We start from the raw sequence: 13,709 nt of genomic DNA, 5'->3' as shown, positions 1-13,709 counted from the left end.
TAGTCCATGACATTGTAATAATGTTATATGGTGACAGATGGTAACTACACTTATGGTGGTGAGTATTTAGCAATGTATATAATTATCCAATCATTATGTTGTATACCTGAAATTAATATAGTATTATATGTCCACATTTAAAAACATTAGTTAGTGGGGCGCCTGGGTGGCTCAGTCGGTTAAGCGTCCAATTTCGGCTCAGGTCATGATCTCACAGTCCGTGAGTTCGAGCCCCGTGTCAGGCTCTGTGCTGACAGCTCAGAGCCTGGAGCCTGCTTCGGATTCTGTGTCTCCCTCTCTCTCTCTGACCCTCCCCGTTCATGCTCTGTCTCTCTCTGTCTCAAAAATAAATAAACATTAAAAAAATTTTTTGAAATGAATTAGTATAAGGTTATTTATTGTACCTTAATGCTTTTGAAAGGAATAAAACAGCCATCTTATACCATTTTATAAAGCAACTGTTTTCTTATGCAAGGAATTTCTTGTTACAATTAAAGTTAATAATTTTTACTCTTTATATATTTATGAAACCTGAACCATATTTTTGCAGAATTGCAGAAGTCAGTATCAAACTTGACATAATTATTTGCATAATCCATAGACATTCCTTCCACAGATTGTTACCAAACACCTATGCTGTATAAGCACTATGCTGGATTCTCCGGATGTTGGAAGACAAATGAACAAAACCCAAAAAGTAAGTAACGATAAATATTATAAAGAAAAATAAAGCAGGTCAAGAGGAACAGAGTGGAGGGGATGAGGTGTTATGAGATCAAATAAATATCTCTGAAAACTTAGGTGACTTGAGCAGAATCCTGAAGGGAACAAGAGGGTGAGCCACATAGACACTGAGAAAGAGCTTTAGGCAGATTAGCAAGTGCAAAGTTCCCTTGGCAGAAGTGTATTGTGCTTGTTGCTAGCAAAGAGATCGGTGTGGGTGGAGGGGGCTAAGCCAGGGAGAGGAAAAGAAAGCAGGCGCTGAGACCAGAGAGAAAACAGAACCTAGATCGTAAAGGTCTTATGGATCTGATGGAAAGATGACGTGAGCCACAAATATAATTTTAAACTTTTTAGTAATTACATTTTAAAAAGTAAAAAGAAACAAGTAAAATTAATTTTAATAATATGTTTTATTCTATCCAATATATCCATAACATTATTATCTAACATGTAATCAATATAACAAAATACTCGAGTTATTTTACATTTTTTTCTTTCTTGCTAAGACTTTAAAATCTAGTGTAGGGGTACCTGGGTGGCTCAGTCGGTTGTGCAACCAACTCTTGATTTTAGTTAAGGTCATTATCTCTCGCTTCATGGGATTGAGCCCCAGGTGGGGCCCCACTCTATCAGCAGAGTCTGCTTTGGATTCTCTCTCTCCCTCTGTCTCTGCCTTTCCTCCCTCTCTCTCTCTGTCTCTCTCTCTCCATCTCTCTCTCTCAAAATAAATAAACTTAAAAAAATCCAGTGTGTATTTTAGATTCATAGCACATCTAAATTCAGACTAGCATATTTCAGGTGCTTGATAGTCAAACGTGGCTAGTGGCTACCATATAAGTGCAGTTATACACAATTGTAAAGCCTTTGAAGAGTTTTGTTTTTGTTTTATTTATCAAATATATACAGAAATAAAGAGAAGAGTATAATGAATTTAGTGTCATTATCACCCACTTTCAATAATTAGCAATACATGGCCAGCTTTGTTTCACCTACCTCCATCTACTCTCTCCAAACCCAAATATTTTTGAAGGAATATACTGGGGAGTTGTGAACACAGAAATGACTTTGAACAGCTCTATCTGCCAAGTTGAGAATAGTTCATGAAGTAGAAGCATGGGTGGAGACAGGAAGACCTTGTTATGAGAGTATTATAAAAATCCTGGTGAATTTATAGCACCTTAGTCGGGGGCGGTGCTGGCAGTGGAGATGGTAAGAAATGGAGGCTTGATTGAATCCTTAATATATTTCAAAGGGAGAAGCTGACAGGATATACTGGTGGAACAGTTATGGAATATGAGAGAGAAAAGTCAGGATGACTTCCAGATATTTGGCCTACGCAACATGATAGAGTTGCCGTTTACTGAAACACGGGAAGCTGCGAGAACAGTTGGATGGAAATCAAGAGTTCACTTTGCGGGGGACGCTTGGGTGACTCAGTTGGTTAAGTGTCTGGCTCTTAATTTCAGCTCAGGTCATGATCTCACGGTTGGTTTGTGAGTTCCAGCCCGCTTGGGATTCTCTCTCCCTCTCTCTGCCCCTCCCCTGCTCATGTGCATGCTTGCTCTCTCTCACTCTCTCTCTCAAAATGAATGAATAAACTTAAAAAAGAGATCATTTTTGGACATGTTAAGTTTAAACTATCTATTAGACATCCAAGTACAGACAGTGAATGAAAAGTTGGATATCTAGATCTGCAAGTCAGGAACAAAGCCCAGGCAGGAGATATAAATTTGAGAGTGATCAGAAAACAGGTGGTGTATGTGGTTCCTGGGTGGCTCAGTCAGTTAAGCATCTGACTTCAACTCAGGTCATGATCTCACAGTCCATGAGTTTGACCCCACGTGGCACTCTGCAATAACAGCCCAGAGCCTTGGAGCCTGCTTCGGATTCTGTGTGTATCTCTCTCTCTGCTCCTCCCTCACTCATGCTTTGTCTCTCTCTCTCTCTCTTTCTCAAAAATAAATAAACATCAACAAAAAATTTTAAAGAAAACAAGTGGTGTTAAAACCATGAGACAAGATGTGTTCACTAGGACGTGAACTTAAATAGAGGAGAGTTCCAAAGTTTAAAACAGGAAGGGAAGGAGGAACCAGGAAAGGAGACTGAATAGAAGCCCACATAAGCCATAAAAAAAATAAATGAATAAAACACGAGAAAAGGTATTGTCCTGGAAGACAAGTAAAAGAAATATTTCAAGAAGGAGATAGCAAGCAAAATACAAAACTAAATTTAAAAAGAAAATAAAAACCAATATCTAGAATTTGAAAACAAACTGAAACAAATGAGCCTACCTGGTATATCAGTTTGGTGAAAAAACCAGAGAAAAGAATTATTCCAACTGACCTTTGAACAAAATATTTTGACTATACAGTTTTGTTTTTTGGTTTTTTTTTTTGTTTTGAGAGACACAGCCAGCACGAGTTGGAGAGGGGCAGAGAACGGGAGAGAGAGGATTCCAACCAGACTCCACACCGCCAGTGCAGAGCCAGATACGTGGCTCAAACCCTCAAACCCTGGGACCATGACCATAGCCAAAACCAAGAATCTGCCACTTAACCGACTGAGCCACCCAGGCACCCCTTGACTATACAGTTCTGACTGGGTTATATTTTTAGGACAAAAAAATTTAAAAAGGCAAACAATCTTAAATTATCTAGTTTCATTTAGTAGTTTCATTGTTAATAGCAACAATTATTATTTTGAAACCAACAAATGTATATTTTAATATACTAAGAAACTATGTTAAAGCTGTCAGGGACTTAATGTTCAGCATAAAAAGCTCAGTTAAAAAAAATAAAACGTGGTGGGGCGCCTGGGTGGCTCAGTCGGTTAAGCGTCCGACTTTGGCTCAGGTCATGATCTCACGGTTCGTGGGTTGGAGGCCTGCGTCGGACTTTGTGCTGACAGCTCAGAGCCTGGAGCCTGAGAATCTGTGTCTCCCTCTCTCTCTTCTCCTTCCCTGCTCATGCTCTCTCTCTCAAAAAATAAATAAACATTAGAATTACTTATTTTCTAGCTCTGTCCACTGAAAAGGCCAAGAAGCAATAATAATAATTCAGTAACAACAAGAATCCCATACTGTGGTCTCAAAACATCATTTCACACTAAAAGGGCTTGGCATTTTCTGTACAGTCAATCCAAGAAATATACCAGTTGAGCTTGGGATATCTTATTGTGCCAGAAAACAAAGAGGTTATCAAAAGATAATACTATCATATCAAACAAATACAGAAGCCTCAAAAGCTTCCCACTTACACTCAAAATAGAATAATTTGAGTGTCTAACAACTGCAACCAATAGAAACACATTTAATGTGTAAAGCTATGAGTTCATAGTGCTATTCAAAAAAGGAAAAAGAAGGGCACCTGGGTGGCTCGGTTGGTTAAGCATCCAACTTTGGCTCAGGTCATGATCTCACACTTGGTGAGTTCGAGCCCCACGTCAGGCTCTGTGCTGACAGCTCAGACCCTGGAGGCTGCCTTGGATTCTGTGTCTCCCTCTCTCCACCCCTCCCCTGCTCGCTCTCTCTCTCTCTCTCAAAAATAAATAAACATTAAAAAAAATTTTTTTAAGAAAAACAAAAAAGGAAAAAGAGAAAGACCCTGGACACCATGGAGGTTGCTAGGTAATGAACACATTACTGTAAAATTGGATAGTTGAAAGGAAATAATTAAAGATCTGTCCTGTTTTTCTGGTATGAACAGTATTTCAAGGTAACCAAATAATCCTTATGGATGTAAGAAAGTTCTCTACAGAAGACTTCTAGCTAATAAATGAAAACAGAATGATTAAATCATAAAATCACCATCTTGCAACCCATAATTGTTTTCAAATGAATCAGACAGTGGTCAACAAAAGATACCAAAATCATTAAGTAAAAGATAGTTGGGAAACTTTACAATCAGACAGGAATCAGCGTCACCACATGAACACCTTAAGCATACTAAAAGTGAGGCCATCTGACACTATGTGGCTCTTGAGATGATAAAATAATATGAAGTCTGTAACATCACCTATAGTATATTCTCGTCAAGAACCTAAAACTGGAGTGCCTGAGTGTCTCAGTCAGTTAAGCGTCCAACTTCGGCTCAGATCACGATCTCACTGTTCATGAGTTCGAGCCCCGCATGGGGCTCTCTGCTGTCAGCACAGAACCCACTTTGGACCCTCTGTTCCCCTCTCTCTCTGCCCCTCCCTTGCTTGTGATCTACCTATAAATAAATAAATAGGTAAATAACTAAATAAACACACAAACATACATTTTAAAAAAAGGAATCTAAAATAGAATTTAATCAAGTCTTTAGCGCTAACTTGTAGCCTGCAGGAAATACAGAGGATAGAAAAACAAATTAAACACAAGATGCAACTGCAACATTCTACAAGACCACCGACCCAGTTTCTTCAAGAAGTGACTCAAATAAAGGAGGTGAAGTGGAGCACTTATGCGAATGAAAAGGGATCCTAGAGACTATAATCACCAAAGGTGGACCCTGTGCGGATTCTGGCTTGCAAAAGTAATAATTGTAAAAAGCAATTCTTTGAGATGATAGGGAAATTTGAATAGTTTGTATTACAACTTAAGAAATGTTTATTTCATGTTGTTAGATGTAAATATGGCCTTGGGTTATATAAGGAAAAAAGTTGTCTTTTAAAGCATGATGAAGTGGTTAGAATAAAATATCAGGCCTTTTAAGGTTTGCTTTTAAATACTCCAGTCAAAAAACCCCCACAAAAACAAATAAAATAGAAATAGCTCTGGTTTATCAAGATACCCCCTTATACCAGCAAAGGGCCACTTGTTCTTCAGTAGCCACAGGAGCATACTGTCCTTGCTTCAGATACTCGGGATGCACATCAGGACCCAAGAGCTGTTGAGTGGCAGCAGGGAGGTCAGAACCGAATCAGGCAAAAGCAGCAACCTCATGATTAAGAGCCAATTCCAGCTTCATGGTACCTGCCACTTGCTTCCTGACCCTGGTTTGGGCAGCAGATCTGACACAGGATACAGACAAGCCAACAGACACCTTTGTAAAACACTTCTGTTTCCAAGATCTGCCCATCAGTGATGGAGGTGACATTCATTGGAATATAAGCACACACATAACCAGCCGTGTTTCTCCGACTGGAAAAGCAGACAAGGAGCCACTACCAAAAGAATCATTCATTTTGTTCTCTCCAGCAGACAGGAGTGTAGTTAAAACATATCGCTAGAATAGGCCTCATGAGCAGCAGAAGTGTGGCAATAAGCAACAGAGCATTTGGATAACTCTTGATAGATGATCGAAGCATATTTTCCATTATCCTTAAAATATTCTCCTACAGAACAGCCAGAATAAGGAGTCAGGCACTGATGTGGGGCAGCATCAGCAGTAGCTAAAACCACAATGGTGTACTTCATGGCATTTGCATCTGTAAGTCTCTTCACCAACTAGGCAATGTAGATATGATACAGCTTCTTCTTTTCATCAGATGCATCATTGAAACATTTCTGGTTAATGATTACGTCAATCATTGACATTTTGCCAGCCTATTGGCCACCAATAACCAGCTCATGTTGACCATCTATCCACAGACTTAATGCCAGTCTGCACAGAGATTGGAGGAATGATCCCAGGGGCTTTCAGCCAACTTGCCTACAGTTCTTGCAATCCATTACCAATGGCACCTACTATATGACCCAACAGCTTCTTGCCACCTAGAATGCCCACAATGTCTCCTGTCCTCTTCAGGAGATCTTCTTCCTTAATTAGTTTTCATTTCCAAACACAGTAACACCAACATTATCAGGTTCCAAGTTCAGAGACATACCCTTTAAGCTTGTAAGAAAACTCTACCATTTCTTCTGCTTGAACATTCTTTAGCCCATGACCTTGAGCAATCACCAATACTTAAGACATACCTAGTCTCTTCAAGGTCAGCAGAGAGTAAAGCTCCAAGAATAGGCTCTTCAAAAACAGAAGACACCCCAGCAGTTCTAGTCTTCTGAGGACAAATGTTAGGCATGGAGTTTCCTTGTGGCAATTAAGGATGATCACAAAATGTTTTTGGAGACCAGCCAAGCCTGCTAAGGGAGGATAAAAGCCACAGCCCAAGGTCACATGCACAGAAAGCATCTTTTTTTTTTAAGTTTATTTATTTATTTTTAGTAAATTCTACACCCAACATGGGACTCAAACTAGACCTCAAAATCAAGAGGCACATGCTCTTCTAACTGAGCCAGCCAGGCACCCCCAGACAGGATCTTTAGAGCTCTCCTTAGGTCATTCCTCTCCCGTTGCAGCCTCTGTACTGACACCCAAACAAATATTAACCAAAAGAAATTACACTAGTATTCTGAAACAGTACATTAGTATTATGAGATAATTACATTAGTATCAGACAAAATATACTTTTAAGAAAATTTCTTTTTATGGATAAAGAAAGTTACAACATAAGAATAAAAAGAATACTTCACTAGAAAGATAAAACAATTTTACGTAATTTTTAAAATTTTAACTTTTTATTATAAAGTTTTCAAACATATACAAAAATAGGAAAAACGGTACAATGAAGACCTATAAATCCACTATTTAGATTCAACCATTGTTAACATTTACATTTTGTCATACGAGCTTTCCTGTTTTATCAACGTATCTATATTTTTTTATTATTGTGGTTGATCTGTTTCAAAGTGTCACACACTAAGACATTTCATGCCAAAATATTTTATACATCTAAAAGAAAAAAGAAAAAAAAAGGACATTCTCCTATCTAGATACAATGGTATTGTCACCCCAACAACATAAAAATAACTCCCTAATTTCATCTCATACCCATTCTATATTTAAATTTACCTATGTCCTCAAAATGTTATGCATAGCTCATTTTTTTCATACCACGATTCAATCAAGAATCATTATATTTTATTGATATGTCTTTTTTTAATGTTTATTTTTTGAGAGAGAAAGCAAGCCAAGGAGAGGCAAAGAGAGAAGGAGAGAGAAATCCCAAGCAGGCTCCATGCTGTCAACACAGAGCCTGACATGTGGCTCAAACCCATAAACCATGAGATCATGACCTGAGCCAAAACCAAGAGTTGGATGTTTTACTGACTAACCCACCCAGGCGCCCCTGATTTTTATATCTCTTAAATTGCTATTTAATGTGTAGCTATTACCTCTTCCCTATTTTTAGGAAATCCCATCTCTAAGAATCTACACCAAAGATAACACCAGCAAAAATGTTCAATTTATTTTTTTATTGATGTATAATTGACACACATTATACTAGTTTCAGGTATATAACATGATTCCATATTTGTATATATTGTGAAATGATCACCACAATAAGTCTAGTTAATATCCATCACCATACATAGTTACAGAATTTTTTTGTGTGATGTGAACTTTTATGATTTACTCTTTTAGCAACTTTCATATATGCAATATAGTATTACTAACTGTAGTCGCCATGCTGCAAATTACATTCTCATGACTTATAGCTGGAAGTTTGGTTTTCTTAAATATTTTTTTAAGTTTATTTATTTATTTTGAGGGGGATTGGAGGGGCAGAGAGAGAGGGAGAATTTCTAGAAGGCTCCATGCTCAGCGGGGAGCTGGATCTCAGGATGGAGAGATCACAACCTGAGCCCATATCAAGAATATTGGATGCTTAACCAACTGAGCCACCCAGGTGCCCCTTATAACTGGAAGTTTGTACCTTTTGATTCCCTTTATTCATTTTGCCCATCCCTAAAACCTGCCTCTGGCAACCACCAGTCTGTTCTCTATATTTATGAACTTGGTTTTATTTTATTTTTCCTTTGTTTGTTTTGCTTTTTAGATTACACATGTACATGAGATCATTACCAACAAACAACAAAAAAATTAAGTACATATGTAGAAAGTTATTCCCTTCAGCACTATTTGTTCCAGCAAAAAGAATGGAAACAAACCAAACATCCATTAATAGGGAGCTAGTTGCATGAACAGCCATATAATGAAGTCCTACGTAGCAGTAAAAATAAATAAATAAATAAGGAAAATCTCTTGAATAACTCCTATGAAATCATCTTCAGAATATATTATAAAATGCAAAAATCATGTCGCAGACAATGTATATAGAACCCTACCTTTTAACTAAGAAATAACCAAAGAGCAAAGCAAAAATAAATAAAAAATAAAAAGCAACATCATTACAGAACATACTGTAGATATTAAAAAATACTGTTATTGGGGCGCCTGGGTGGCTCAGTCGGTTAAGCGTCCGACTTCAGCTCAGGTCACGACCTCGCGGTCCGTGAGTTCGAGCCCCGCGTCGGGCTCTGGGCTGATGGCTCAGAGCCTGGAGCCTGCTTCGGATTCTGTGTCTCCCTCTCTCTCTGCCCCTCCCCCGTTCATGCTCTGTCTCTCTCTGTCTCAAAAATAAATAAACGTTAAAAAAAAAATTTAAAAAAAAATACTGTTATTAACAACAACTTTATACCAATAAACCTGAAGATTTAAATAAACAAAAAAAAATTTAGGGAAAGACCAACTTACTAAAACTAATACAAAAATAAAATCTAAATAAGGGTACCTGGCTGGCTCATTTGGTAGAGCCCCTAGTTGGGTGCAGAGATTACTTACAAATAAAATCTTCAAAAAAAAAATTAAATTAAAAAAAAATCTAAATAGCCATATACCTATCAAAGAAAATGAGCCCATATTTAAAGACACTCCCCAGGGGCGCCTGGGTGGCTCAGTCGGTTGAGCAGCCGACTTGGCTCAGGTCATGATCTCGCCGTCTGTGAGTTCGAGCCCCGCGTCGGGCTCTGTGCTGACAGCTCAGAGCCTGGAGCCTGTTTCAGATTCTGTGTCTCCCTCTCTCTGACCCTCCCCTGTTCATGCTGTGTCTCTCCCTGTCTCAAAAATAAATAAAACATTAAAAAAAAATTTTTTAAAGACACTCCCCAGAAGAAATCTCAAGGCCACATCCTTCACTAGCAACTTCTAAATTAACAAAGAAATAACATCAGTCTTACACACAGTCTTTTAGAGAATATTTCTCAATTTATTTCATGACACCAGAATAAACTCAATACCAAAACTAAAGAAGGGTTTATAAGGAAAGAAAATTACAGACCAATTTTGCTCATAAATCTCATAAATCTATTGTTTTAAACATCCCTAATACAAAACAGTAGCAAATTGAATCTAATAACACATAAAAAAGAATATGTTATAACCTTGAAAGCAAGATTACTTTCATATTTGAAAATGAGCCAATGCAATTCACCACATTAATGGAATAAAGAGGGGCATCTGGATGGCTCAGTCAGTTAAGCATCCAACTCTTGGTTTCAGTTCAGGTCATAATCTCATGGTTCATGGGTTCGAGCCCCACATCTGGCTCCAAACTGACAGTGCAAAGCCTGCTTGGGATTCTCTCTCTCTCTCTCTCTCTCTCTCTCAAAATAAATAAATAAACTTCTTTTAGAAAAAAACTGAATAAAGAAACCCATACAAACTGACAGAAATATGAAATAGAAATTAAAAACCAATTCTAACCAGGTGCCTGAGGGTTGTATAATAAATCTATAATACAAGCAAAAAAAATACACAATTATTTCTAGGGAACCAGTTAACAGCTTGGTTTAGGATAGTGCCAAGAAATGACTCTCTCCTCTGGGCTAGGCTTTACTTCCTTTAGAAGTAGCAATGAAACAAGTTTTGGGACATCAAAAGACAGAGATCGGTCAAGGGTTTCCTATTACTCCCTCTATTCTCTGTCTTAAAGACAATGTTTTTTTCATCCATCTGCTGATGGAATAAATTTTTTTCCCAGTATACACACGAGCAGTTCAGGACTCCCACTCACATGATTTCACAAGTTTGTTCACAATCTACAGTTAAGTTCTATAAGCATCAAGGGGTGAAAGCTTCAAAGGAATGAGGTATTACGACCTTTTATTACCTATTACCTATCCTGAGCATGAGGGAATGTGGAGACATCCAATCAAAACTCTATCACCAGTAAGAATGTGAAACGGCACAACCACTTCAGGAAAAAAAAGGGGGGGGGTGTATTTCTTAGTATACTTAGCATATGACCAGTAATTTCACTTATTTATCCAAAAGAAATGAAAATTTATGTTCACAAAAAGACTTCTATGATTATAGCAGCTTTATATTTTTAAATTTTTTACAGTTTATTTATTTTTTCTGAGAGAAAGAGAGAGATGCTCAAGTGGGGTAAGGGCAGACAGAGGGACAGAAAATCCCAACTAGCTTCACACTCACTGCCAGTGCAGAGCCCAACGCAGGGCTTGAACTCACAAACCGTGAAATTATGACCTGAGCCGAGATCAAGAGTGTCACTTAACCGACTGAGCCCCCCAGGTGCCCCTATAACAGCTTTATGTTTAACAGCCAAAACCTAAAAACAGTTCAGGTATGCATCAACAGGAAAAAGAATATACAAACTGGGCTACATTCATATGATGAACTACTACTACTCAACAATAAACAAACAACAATATAAATGAAAATCAAAAACATTATGATGAGCGGAAACAGCCAAATACAAAAGTACATAGTATATGATTCCATTTATATGAAATTCTCAAATGGGTGACATTAATCTATGGTGGAAAAAATTGCGATGAGGGATGGGGTAAGATGTGACTAGAAGATGGTATGAGAGAAGTTTGGTGTGACAATAATGCTCCATATAAGAGGAGTCTGGGTAGCAGGTTAATGTATTTGTCAAAACTCAGCTAACGTACACTTAAAATTTGTGCATTTTATTATATATAAATTTCACATTCAACAAAAAGAACCTTTAAATGTTGAACTCTAGTTAGTGACATGCATGCTAAAGTTCTTCAGGGGAAGTGTGCTGATAACTGTAATTTGCTTCAAAAAGCATCAACAAATAAAATGGATTCATAGATGTGATAAAGTACAATAAAAGATGGTTGAATCTAGATGCTAGACATATTATTTCAACCTTGCTGCAGGTTTGAAATGTTCATAATAAAATGTTAAAAACAAATTTAAAACTCTGTTGCCTTGCTTGAAACAGGTTCAGTGAGGAAGTTTTCTCCAAGCAGATATATTAAGTAGCAAGTACGCATAATTTGAAGAAATAAAGGGACTTGTCGCAAGAAATTGAAAAACATTATAAATTTTCATTCCTTTCAAGCAATGCTTATAGTCTTCAGGAGGGGCACCTGGGTGGCTCAGGTAGCTAAATGTCCAACTTTGGCTCAGGTCATGATTTCATGGTTCATGGGTTCACGTCAGGCTCTGTGCTCACAGCTCAGATCCTGGAGCCTGCTTCAGGTTCTGTGTCTCCCTCTTTCTCTCTGCCCCTCCCCTGCTCACACACTCTCTCTCTCTCTCAAAAATAAAATAAAACATTAAAAAAAATCAGTCTTCAGGATAGGATGTGCACAGTTCTTAGTGTCACTTAGAAATATTAGTTGATAGTCATAATTTGATAGTGCCATTTGTTTTCTATAAAAAAATGAGAAAATCATTAGTTTCATAGTAACTCTATAAAGAGAAATTTGACCAAGGATCTCCCAGAACATGACTTGAATTTATTAGTAAAGCAGTTATATTTGATATTTTAGTTTCTTCTAATTATCGCCATAAACTGGAAAAAAAAGGCGGGGGGGAAAGTCCTATATATCTTTTCCAGTATACAATTTTTTCTCCTTGTAGGTAACGGCAAACAAGACATTTGTTCCAATTATTTTTCTTCTTAAATCAAGCAAAATGAGAACAGCACCATTTAAATTATAATCTGTATAATCATACTATATTGGAGGCTTTAAAACATTTTTTAAACCTCAACTTACCTAAGAAACATTTTACATCTTGACTCAGAAAACACACACTCACATAGATCCGAATCAAAAGTTTCAGGGAACACTTACCCTTATTACTGATGATGGAATCGGATATTTCAATTTTATTCCATTACTTCAAAATGCTGGTCACAAACCACTAAATTGATTTCATATCTTCCTGATGGATCACAACCTGTCATTTGAAATATTGCACTACCTAGTCCCTAAGGTTTTTCAGAAAAGAAGTCCTGGGTATAGACTGCACTGTGAAACAGTCTAAGAACTGTAGGAATATCAAATATCTTTCTATTGCTTTGTGTGCGCTAATCCACAGTCTCCGTTTCTCATGTTACATTACATTAACAAATAAATATCGAACACCTACTTTGTACAAGGCCTCCTCCTAGGAACTTGAGATGAACAATCTGATTATTCTTTTTTATATTTTCTTAAGACCTCACAGGGCCTTAGACACACTCCATCTATTGTACCAAACCCCACAGGGTCACACAGGATAGCATCACCAGTGTTTTGGAGATAGAGGCACTGAGTTAGAAATTACATATTTCCAAAAGTCATACTGATAAAACATGGAAGTTAAGAATCAAATTTTCTCAACTTCAATTTAAAAAATCTAAAGTATTTTAAAACAATCAACTTCAAAATAATATTTATTTTCTAAATTAGAATACATAATAAGGGGCACCTGGGTGGCTTGGTCAGTTAAGGGTCCAACTTTTGATCCCAGCTCAGGTCTTGATCTCAGGGTTGAGTTCAAGCCTTGCACTGGGCTCTGTGCTGGGCACGAAGTCTACTTAAAAACAAAACGAAACAAAACAAACAAACACAAACAGCACATAATGACTTTATACACACACACACACACACACACACACACACACACACACACAGAAATAACAAGCGAGGCACCTGGGTGACTCAGTCGGTTAAGTGAAGTCTCCCACTCACTTTTGGCTCAGGTCATGGGATCGAGCCTCATATCAGGCTCCCTGTCGAGCCTGGTTGGGATTCTCTCTCTCTCTCTCTCTCTCTCTCTCTCTCTCTCTCCCCCGCTCTGCCTCTCTCCCCTGCTCTCATGTACTCTCTCTCTCTCTCTCAAATTAGAAAGAAAGAAAGAAAGAAAGAAAGAAAGAAAGAAAGAAAGAAAGAA

The 13,709-nt window shown here is 37.7% G+C and overlaps 1 pseudogene; it reads right to left on the bottom strand.

The window, feature by feature from the left end:
* Nucleotides 1–5,035: 5,035 nt before the first annotated feature.
* On the bottom strand, nucleotides 5,036–6,834 carry LOC125930832 (ATP synthase subunit alpha, mitochondrial-like; annotated as a pseudogene).
* Nucleotides 6,835–13,709: the final 6,875 nt, after the last annotated feature.

Source organism: Panthera uncia, chromosome A2, assembly GCF_023721935.1.
Source record: "Panthera uncia isolate 11264 chromosome A2, Puncia_PCG_1.0, whole genome shotgun sequence".
In the NCBI taxonomy this organism is placed as follows: Eukaryota; Metazoa; Chordata; class Mammalia; order Carnivora; family Felidae; genus Panthera; species Panthera uncia.
This window is presented reverse-complemented; position numbering and strand designations above follow the sequence as displayed.